Source organism: Gracilinanus agilis, chromosome 2 (assembly GCF_016433145.1).
Source record: "Gracilinanus agilis isolate LMUSP501 chromosome 2, AgileGrace, whole genome shotgun sequence".
Classification (NCBI taxonomy): Eukaryota; Metazoa; Chordata; class Mammalia; order Didelphimorphia; family Didelphidae; genus Gracilinanus; species Gracilinanus agilis.
The window spans coordinates 71,290,511-71,300,429 of record NC_058131.1 but is presented as its reverse complement, the minus strand read 5'-3'; positions in this window follow the sequence as shown (position 1 = coordinate 71,300,429).

Genomic DNA, 9,919 nt, shown 5'->3' with positions numbered 1-9,919 from the left:
GCTAAACTGGAAGATAAATTCTTGACTTACAAGCTTGATCCCGTTTATACATGTTAAGAGCCCTTGGCCAACTGTTAAGACTTTAAGATACCTCAAAGAGCACCAGCCCAACTGAGGTTGCAACTCTGTTTACACAGTAGTAGTCATCTGTTTTGATAAATCTCCAGAGGATTGCTTATACAATAGCTCATATTTGTAGAGTGCTTACTATGTGCCAGGCATTGTGCTAAATGCTTTACAATTATTATCGTATTTAATTCTCACAACTCTGGGAGGTAGGTTATTATTTTCCCCATTTTACACATGTGGCAGTGACTATGAATCACTCCTCTTCACACACAATTGTTAAAATGTTTATAGCTTTTAATGAGCCAGTAAATATTTATTAAGTATCTATTATGTGCCATACTTCATTTTTCCTCCTACTTAGACCTAACTTATCTGTTTTGGTCATTTGAGCTATACTCTGATTCTACCAGTTTCTTTTCTAATCAATTTGCCTCAGGTAATTTTTCTTACTCTTTTTACCTTGCCAATTACCTTTTTTCCTTTTCCTAACCTTTCAGTGTTCCTTGAATTCTTCTCTTTAGGTCCTGTATCAACCTTCTTCTTCCAGGTCCTTTTCTTTTAACGTCATGATTATGGAAGCCATAATGAAAATCTGTACCTGGAGAATATTCTTCAAATTTTCCTCACTTTTCCCAAAGTTTTTCCATATTTCTCTTCCACAAATTTAATCTCTAAGCTTCTTGATGAATTGAAATTCTTCCAAATAACCTATAAAGTTTCCTTTTTCTTTAGCTTATCTTTCTTACTTTTCTATTCTTCTCCCTCAACTTTTTCCTCCTGAAGGCAGAAGTCGATACCGATTGCTTATGATCATTTCCTAGATGATGGGATTCATAGGATTCAATATATAAAGAAATTATAGTACAGAAGAAAGAATGCTGGATTTTTAGTAGGAAGAAGTTATGTTCAAATCCTCTCGTTCCTATTTACTAAATGATTTTTGATAGATCATAAACCCTAGGACCATATATTTTTTTAATTTATAAAATGAGAGGTTTGGCATAGTGGGAACAGTTTGAGATTTGGAGTCAAGAAGGTCTAAATTTAAAACTTTCCTAAGATATTTACTATCTGTGTGACCCTGGGCAAGTCATCTTAATTTCCTAATCATCAGTTTTCTCATCTGTTTAAAATGCAGAAAAGGATAGCATCTACCTCACCAGGTTGTTATGAGGGCCAAATAACACAATAAATGTAAAGCACTTTGAAATAAAACAATAAAAAAACATAAAACTTGATACAGAAATATACATTCTGCATCTTATTATTATTTAAAATTCCTTCTAGCTCTAAATACCATGAATTTTGCTTTACAGATAACTTGTCAGGGATATATACTGCATGAAAAAGAATACCATTGCTGTAGGACTCTGTTGGAGGTTTATTAACTGTAGTCTATATCAGGCCTCTAGAGGCCATTTTGTGATTTATTATTATCCCCCTCCTCCAGGCTTAAGATGCCTTAAGTGCCTTATTTGCTTTGAGAGAATAATGTGCTCTCCTTTATGTTCCAGCCTGGCTGGACCTTTGGGGGTGCCTTTCTTTGTACTGCAAATACAGGAGGGATAGTTTTTGATTGTTCAGCTGACAGAAACAGAAAGGTAGATAGGTATGGCAAGACTGAAAGTAAGTTTGGGGATTTCTTGTTGCTTTTTGATGGGCAGTGTTCCACTTCATGGTAGTTGCCTTGCTCTGCCGCAGGTTCAGATCAATAGAGAGGCAAATCAGATGGTGCGATGCCTATTTAGGGGATGTGAAAAACTCCTCTAGAATAACCCTGTTTCTCAACTCTTAGGGTGCAAAGGCTCTGTGAATGTGAAGGAGCCCCATCCTGCCTAGACACCCCAGAGGTAGAGACAAAGAAACACAGGAGGGACAAACCTCAACAGTCATCCAATGCCCACCCAAGAGCTCATCTTTCACTTGAAGCTCAAAGTAACTGAATCTTACCTAGAACACGAAGTTTTGGCCACACATACATGCACAACTAGGCACATGTATATGCATATAGATATTTATATTTATATATATATGCATGTCTACACTATGTATGCATATCACATGTACACACAACTATGCACATGTGTATATATTATTTATATTTATGCACATATGTACATATTTATTTATATTTGTACACATACATGTCCACACTATGTACGTGCATTGTATGTACACACAACTATGCATTTGCGTATTATTTATATTATACATATACACATTATGTATATGTATATATTTATTTATATTTATACATAATATATATTATATTATATATCCATGTTCACACTATGTATGTGTATTATATATACACACAGCTATGCATATGTTTATATATTATTTATATTTATACTTATATATACACATTATACATGTATACATTTATATTTCTATATGCTTACACTATGTATACACATACCATGTATATGTGAATATGTATGTATTTATATTTATACATATATTCCCTATGTGTCTGTATATATTTATATTTATTCTTATGCACACATATATACATGTATATACATATACACACAAACCATAAATATGTGTCCATGTGTATATTTATTTATATTTATACATATATTCTTACATATTTTGGTCTATACCTATATGTATATTATATATACTCCTAACAGGTGGCACAGTGGGTAATAATAGCTAGCATACATCTACTGTTTCAAGTTTTTAAAAGTTTTGTTTTATCTCATTTGATCTTTACAACTGTCTTAGAAAGTTGGTAGTGTTTTTTATCTCCATCTTACAAATAAGGAAACTGAGGCATAGAATAACTAAGTGATTTGCTCAGAATCATACAACTAGTAAGTGTCTAATGTAGGATTTGAACTTGAGTCTCCCTGACTCTAAGTCTACCTGTCCATGGCAGTACATGGCAACAATAGTATATGTACACACAATGTATATATAAGTGCAATGAGTATATAAACACAATGTGTATATATAGTCACACAAAATATACATATTCAGACGTGTCTATACACACAAACCTGTCCATATGCATGTGAATAAACTACGGGTGATGCCCATTTTATAGCCCTTTCGGGCTTATATATAACTTTGCACAAATGATCTCATTAGATCCTCACATTGACCACGTGATTAGATCCTCACATTGACCTTGTGATTTAATCCCTCTGGGTGTCACAGTATCTTCCTGGATGGTATGAGATGACATCTGGCTCGGCCACTTAATTTCAGAGCTGGGGAAACCGAGGCACCGGGAACCGGAATGCGCGGTAGGGGGAGGCGGCTCCCAGACCTTCCTGCACGTGCTTGCCTCTCCTTCACAGAAGCAGAGATGGGAACTTAGAGGAGGACGTGGTTTTCCTCTGCTTCCGGGTCCTCCGTGCCAGAAGCTGGTCTGTCCTGCTACTTGATGCAGCTTCTGAAGACTCTGGGGTGGGGAGAGTCAGCGGCCAAAGAGAGCAGCGGACTCAGCAGGTAGAGGACTCCTCGCGACCCCACGTGCTCTCTTCTGGCTGCTTTAGCATCCTTGCGCCCTCCTCCTTTCTCTGGCTCTCTCCAGTGTTCGCCATGTCATTCATTCTCTTGCCAGTCTCTCTCTCTCTCTCTCTCTCTCTCTCTCTCTCTCTCTCTCTCTCTCTCTCTCTCTCTCTCTCATAAGAAAGATAAGCACATGATGTAAAAAGAGAGCACAAAAGGGCTTTATATATGTTAGAATAATTATTTGAACTCATAGGCGCAATTTAAAGATTTGGATAAACGCTTTGCTCCTGGGAACCAAGAAATGAGAGTGGCTCGAAACTCCCTTTCTTGCATTGAAACTATTTGCATAACCAACAGGACACTGTGTCAGTTTGGGATGAATTAGATTTTTCACAGAGAAGGTTAAGACAAGAGCAAGGGATTATGGAACATTGTAATGAAGTGTTGAATTCTGCCACTCTGCATCTATGCCGATGAATAATTGGCTGCTTGTGGGGGTTTAAATGATTTGTTCAATTATAAATGCTTTGGAAAAAAAATAAAGCATATCAGTGGCAATTGCTAGACTGCAATTGAGTGAAAAAAATTCATTAAAACCTCACACTTGCTGTTGCTTATGGTTCTCTGAAGTTTTTGATCTGAAATGGCAGTAACCTTTTCTATTGCTCATTCTCAACCTAAAGCAATCTTTGGAATATTCCCAATACCCCCAATTTCATCATGAACAAAAATTCATCTTATGTAATGGAAAATTCAAATATTAATTTCATTTAACTCTTAAAGTAATAAACCCCATGAAAGGCCCAACCTTTGAGATAGCAAACTTTCTTTTGTGTTATGTGCTGAATGTTATATCATACCAATATTCTCCTAAGGTTTAAAGTAGGTAGTATTTTTACAATACTTTACATTTTATAAATATTATCATTTTAACCTCACAACAACACTGCTATTATTACGTAGGTGCTATTATTATCCTCTTTTTACAAATGAGGAAACAGAGGCAGAGAGAGATTAAGTGATTTGCCAAGGGAATACACCTCTATTAAGGGTCAGGGTTCTGATTTGAACATCTGTCTTGCTGAACCCAGATCTAACATTTTAGCCACTGTGCTGCCTCCCTATCTAAACTGTAGGCATCAAGAAAAGTGGATCTATATTTGTCCTCAATTTTATAAAATTCTCCGAGAAATGGCCCAAGATGATTTACTCAGGAACTGTCTCTGAGATACAATTGAACCTCCTTGAGTCTCTTTTTGGGGAGCATTAATGGCAGCTGGGTGGCACAGTGGATAGAGTGTCTGACCTCAGATGTAGCACTGTGTAACCCCAGGCAAGTCACTTAATCTTGTTGGCCTCAGCTTCCTCATCTGCAAAATGAGCTGGAGAAAGAAATGGCAAACCACTTCAATATCTTTGCCAAACGGGGTCAGGAAGAGTCAGACATAGTTGAAAACAATGATAATATCCACGACTGTGATAACTCGGCATTCTCATCTGATCTTGTCTCTTGTACTCTCTGACACAACTGCTTCCTTTGAAGAAAATTCTAATTGTGGCCAGGAAATATCCATAAATGGAGCTCGTTTGATGGATTATGAAAGGATAGATTTCTAGGCTTATATTTAGCAACATATAGTTACACTGTGGTTGCCCAACATTTTTCTAGCTATTTCCTAAACTAGAAAATAAAGCTTCTTGCATAGTTAATTTCATTGAAATATTAATTGAGAATGTTGAATTCTATCAAATGATTTTTGCTTACACTTAACTGCTTTGAATTCTAGCCTAATTCTGGCCTATGTTCCCTGTTTGTCCTTTATATCTCAGAGCTACCACTGCCTGACCTATTCCTTTTTTTTAATATTGGACCTCTGTTTGCTTAATATTTAATGATTACTCCTTCAGTAACAAGTTCTTTTTGTCTTGTAACCTACCTTTTTTGTCTGACCACTTGTGAACTGAGACTTTGCCACTGAGGATTACCACTAGGTAATACCACTTTAACTGGGCTATTTTCCTTGACAACAAACCTTAAAGACTTTTAAAGACTTTAAGCCATTGCAATAGAGAACTTTTGGTGCAATCTTTGGAAAAGGTCAACCCCTGGGCCCAAAACAAAGAGGATCTGAGGGTATAGCTGTGTATTGTGAAGAGAGAAGAGCTAAAAAGGATTTCCTAATACAAAGGGAAGAGCAGTTGGAGAAGGACCCAGGCCCAGTCATTCAATAAACATTTAGTAAGCACCTACTATGTGCTAAGTTCTGGGGAATAAGAAGAAATAAATTCTTTAAAAAGGTATGAAAATCCTTGAGTAAGGCCAAATTTTGAGGAAGGATTTTGTTCAGGACTATGGGGAAAAAAAATCAAAGAAAGATGGAAACCTTGTTTCCTTCCATGTGCATGGGAGACCAGATCTAAGATTTAAATCTCTCACTTTGAGTTTTTTATTTCATACTTATTACTCTGATAGCTGACCTTTCACTCATCACATTAAGCCCCTTTTGGATTCCCTCAGCAGTAGACTCTTTCATGCTCTTTCAATGATTATAATGGCGAAAGAATGGATTCTTGGTTTGTATAGCGAGAAAAGATCTAATTGGAGAACATAGGTTCAAATCTTGGCTTTATCATTTATTTGTTGTATATCTTTGGGCAACTACTACTTGAACATCAGTTTGCTCTTTAGTCATCACCACCTTAATAGTAACAACAATAACTATAATGATGATAATAATAATTTCAAAATATGTTATCCCATTCTATCCTCATAACAACTCTGTGAGGTAGGTTTATTATAATAACCATTTTACAGATGAAAAAACAAAGTTAGACAGAGGTTGAATGAATTGCCTAGATCACAGCTTATAAGCATCTGGGACTGAATTTGAGTCTTCCTTACTCCAATTCTAATTCTGCATTCATTGTACATTCATTGTAATTCAGTTGCTTCATCTTCCAAATAAGACAAAGCATAATGGTATTCTCTACTTCAAGTAACCTGTGTGACTTGACCTGCTATAAATTTATGTTCTCTAATTCCAACTGGGTCTTCACTACATCAAGGTAAGCCCTCTCCTTAAAAAGATTCTTGATGCCTGTCACCAAAACGATGATTTCCAACCTTTTCTTTCCTGAAGCTTCCCATGGCATCCCCTTACTCTACAGGCTCAGCTTAGGATCTTGTCTCACTTCCTTGAAGAGCATACCAGAATAAATAAAGAAAATTCAGAATACTTAAATAAGAGATGGTTTGAGAGAGACAGAGAGAGAGAGAGACACATAGAGAGACAGAGAGAACTAGCAGTTGAGGAATTGAGGGAATGACGGCGTGCTTCACTTAGAAATTGGTATTTGATCTGATTCTTGAAAGAAGAGAAACTGAGATGCAGAGGAAAGGCATTCCAGACATAAGGAATGTCCAGTGCCACTCCCATTTCCCATTTCTGTACCTTGGCACTGGTTTTTACAGTTGGGCATGGGGAATCATGTCCACTGAGGTTGGAAATTTAAATTGGCACCAGTTCATTAAAGATTTTAAAAGCTAAAGAGAACAGAACAGTTTATAATTGATTTTAGATATAATAAGACGCCCATGGAATTCATTAAATAGGGGCAAAAATTATTGGATCTGAGGTTAATGAAAGTCACTTTGACAGCATTGTGGAGGATGAGCTGGAGTGGGGAGAGAGGTTTGAGTCAGAGAGACCACTTAAGAGCTCATTGTCATTGTGTAGTTGAGGGGCAATAAAAGCCTGAACGGAGGTGGTAGCTTCAGGAGTAGAGGGAAGGAGTTAAATGGGAGAAATGTTTTAAAAGTAGAAAATGCATAAATTGATGATTTTTTGGCTACGTGGATATAAGGATGAGTGGATAATTCCAAGGTAACAATCATGGAAGATGAGAAGAATGGTAGTGCTCTTGACCTTGCCACCTCCTCCATTAGAATGTAAACTATTTCATAAAAGAGATTATTTTGTTTTTTTTTCCTAGATGTTCCTAGTGTCCATTGTGATATAGCTCTTTTAAAACACTTGTTGATTGACTGGTTTTGCTTATTGTTATGGGATCTGTATTTGATATTAAAATATGATTATAGTAATGAATCAGTAAGTTAATAAACATTTATTAAGCACCTACTATGTGCCAGGCATTGTGGTAACTTTTGTGGATACAAAAAACCCAAACTTAGTAACTCCATTTTACAGATAGAGAAACAAAGGTGAACAGATGTTAAATGACTTGCCATGTGTTGCAGAGCTCTTAAGTGTCTGAGGTTGCCATCAAAGAACTTACAATCTAATGGAAATATTAAGAAAGGTCTGTATTCTGCTTCCTTCAAGGATTTGTATCTCATTTTTCCACCAGGGTAGAGTGACTGTGTAAGTTACCAAATAAATCAGGGACCACCTATTTGAAAAGAATTCGATTTTTATTTCCATTTCTTGCTCTCTCAGTTGTTCAACTGAAATAGTTATTATTTAATACTCACATAATGGCTAATTTCCCCCACCCCACCCCAAACAATGATAGAAACAGTGAAATGCAGCAGAGGGTGACTCACTTCATATACTGTATGTTGTATTCAACTTTAATAGGTTCTTATCAATATCTGAAGTGTTTGTGGTGTGAGAATAATAATGTGACTCCCAGATCCTCAAGGTTTTCATTTTTACTGTTTAAATTTGCAAATATAATGATGCTTCAGACTGTAGGTTCTTTGCCTTTGGCATCTGGTCTACAACAGCAAAATGAAGCTAAAAAATAAAATACATTAGTACAGAATGGTACCAATGTTTGTGAGAAAATTTCCAGGAGTATCCCTGCTTAGTCAGGTCTATTTGACTACCAAAATGTCTACATTATTTGATGTTGCCTAGGTTAATTTCACCTTCAGCATCACATATCACTAATAAGGTATCATTATCCAGATATCATTTTCTTCAGCTGACAATTGAAAATAATTTCTGACCTTTATTGCCTCTCTGTTTTCAGAGTAAATAAACCATTATAAATGCAAAATGACATTACTAAATATTTAATTATGATTTTAAGGTTTTTTTCTGAATTCAGAAGTAATTATTATGTACTAAAGCATATGAGGTAGTAATTTTCACAGATCAGAAGATAACCAGGAAGACATTTAATTTCCCTGGACTCTTTTCTCATCTATAAAATGGAAGGTTGAACTAGATGATCTCAAAGGTGCCATGTAACTCTAAAATTCTAAGTTCTATGGTCTTTTCCATATTTTACACTCTGTGATCTAGGTTTTATTTTTAAAATAGTCTTAACATTTTATGTCCTAAGGTATGATTTTAAGCCAATTTGCTAACAAAACACTGCAAACTTGTCTACCAAAATCCTTATTAAGTGATAAGAGGCCAAGAATTGTTCTTCTAGTGAATAGGAAGATAAGATTTCAGAGTGAGTATAATTTACAAAGTACAGTGAAAATTTCTGTTGTTTTCCCAGGAACACTCACCAAATAAAATGTGGCATTTTATATAACTCAACTCCCAAGTCCCTCAGTTTTGTTTTCTCATCCCTCTTAATCAGATATAAAATCAGGATGGGAAAACCAAGGTTTTGCCCTAGGAGATAACTCTCTGTAGTGGACCTTTGGCTCACTATCCCTGTGTTTCTCAATCTTCCATGAGCTCCACACTGCCCTGTGCTATGTGACCACTCATGTTCCCTTATTCAATTCTAGATACTCAGGATCTAATCCGTGTGGTACTCGTGTTCCAACTTCCTTCTCCCTTGCCATACCTTCTTCTATGCTACCTTCTCCCCTGTGTTTTCTCCTAGATCCTGGGAGTTGTTTGTTTGTTTTTCATTTATTTATTTATTTATTTGTTTATTTATTTGTCAACAACCATGATGCAGGAACAGGGACTAGACTCTCTGAGGTCTGAACCCACCATCAGCCCATCTGGGGTGTGACTGTCATGCCCTGCCTTTCATAAGGGATATCAGTATATTTCTCCCATGAATAAAAAAGCTTGAGGTCTCTTTCCCCTTAAAGAGAGCATTGCCAGAGGGTTTCTATTCCAACAGCATCTTTAGGTTGGATGACCACATCCTCAAAAAATAATTAAATTTAACCTGGCTACCAGAATTCCTGGTTATTGATCTGCCTTCTTAATAGCTACTTACCTATGTCCAAGTCCTGAATTGTCATTTTTATATATACACACACATATATATGTGTGTGTGTGTGTGTATGTACAGACATATATGTATGTATGTATTTATATATGTATATAATATGCTTGAGAAAGTAGAATTATACAGTTTCTTGGGCTGTGCTTCAAGCTGGAACTGAGCTCCACGCACAGGCATAATTTAAACGCATCTGCCCTGTTCCTGATAGCACCATAAC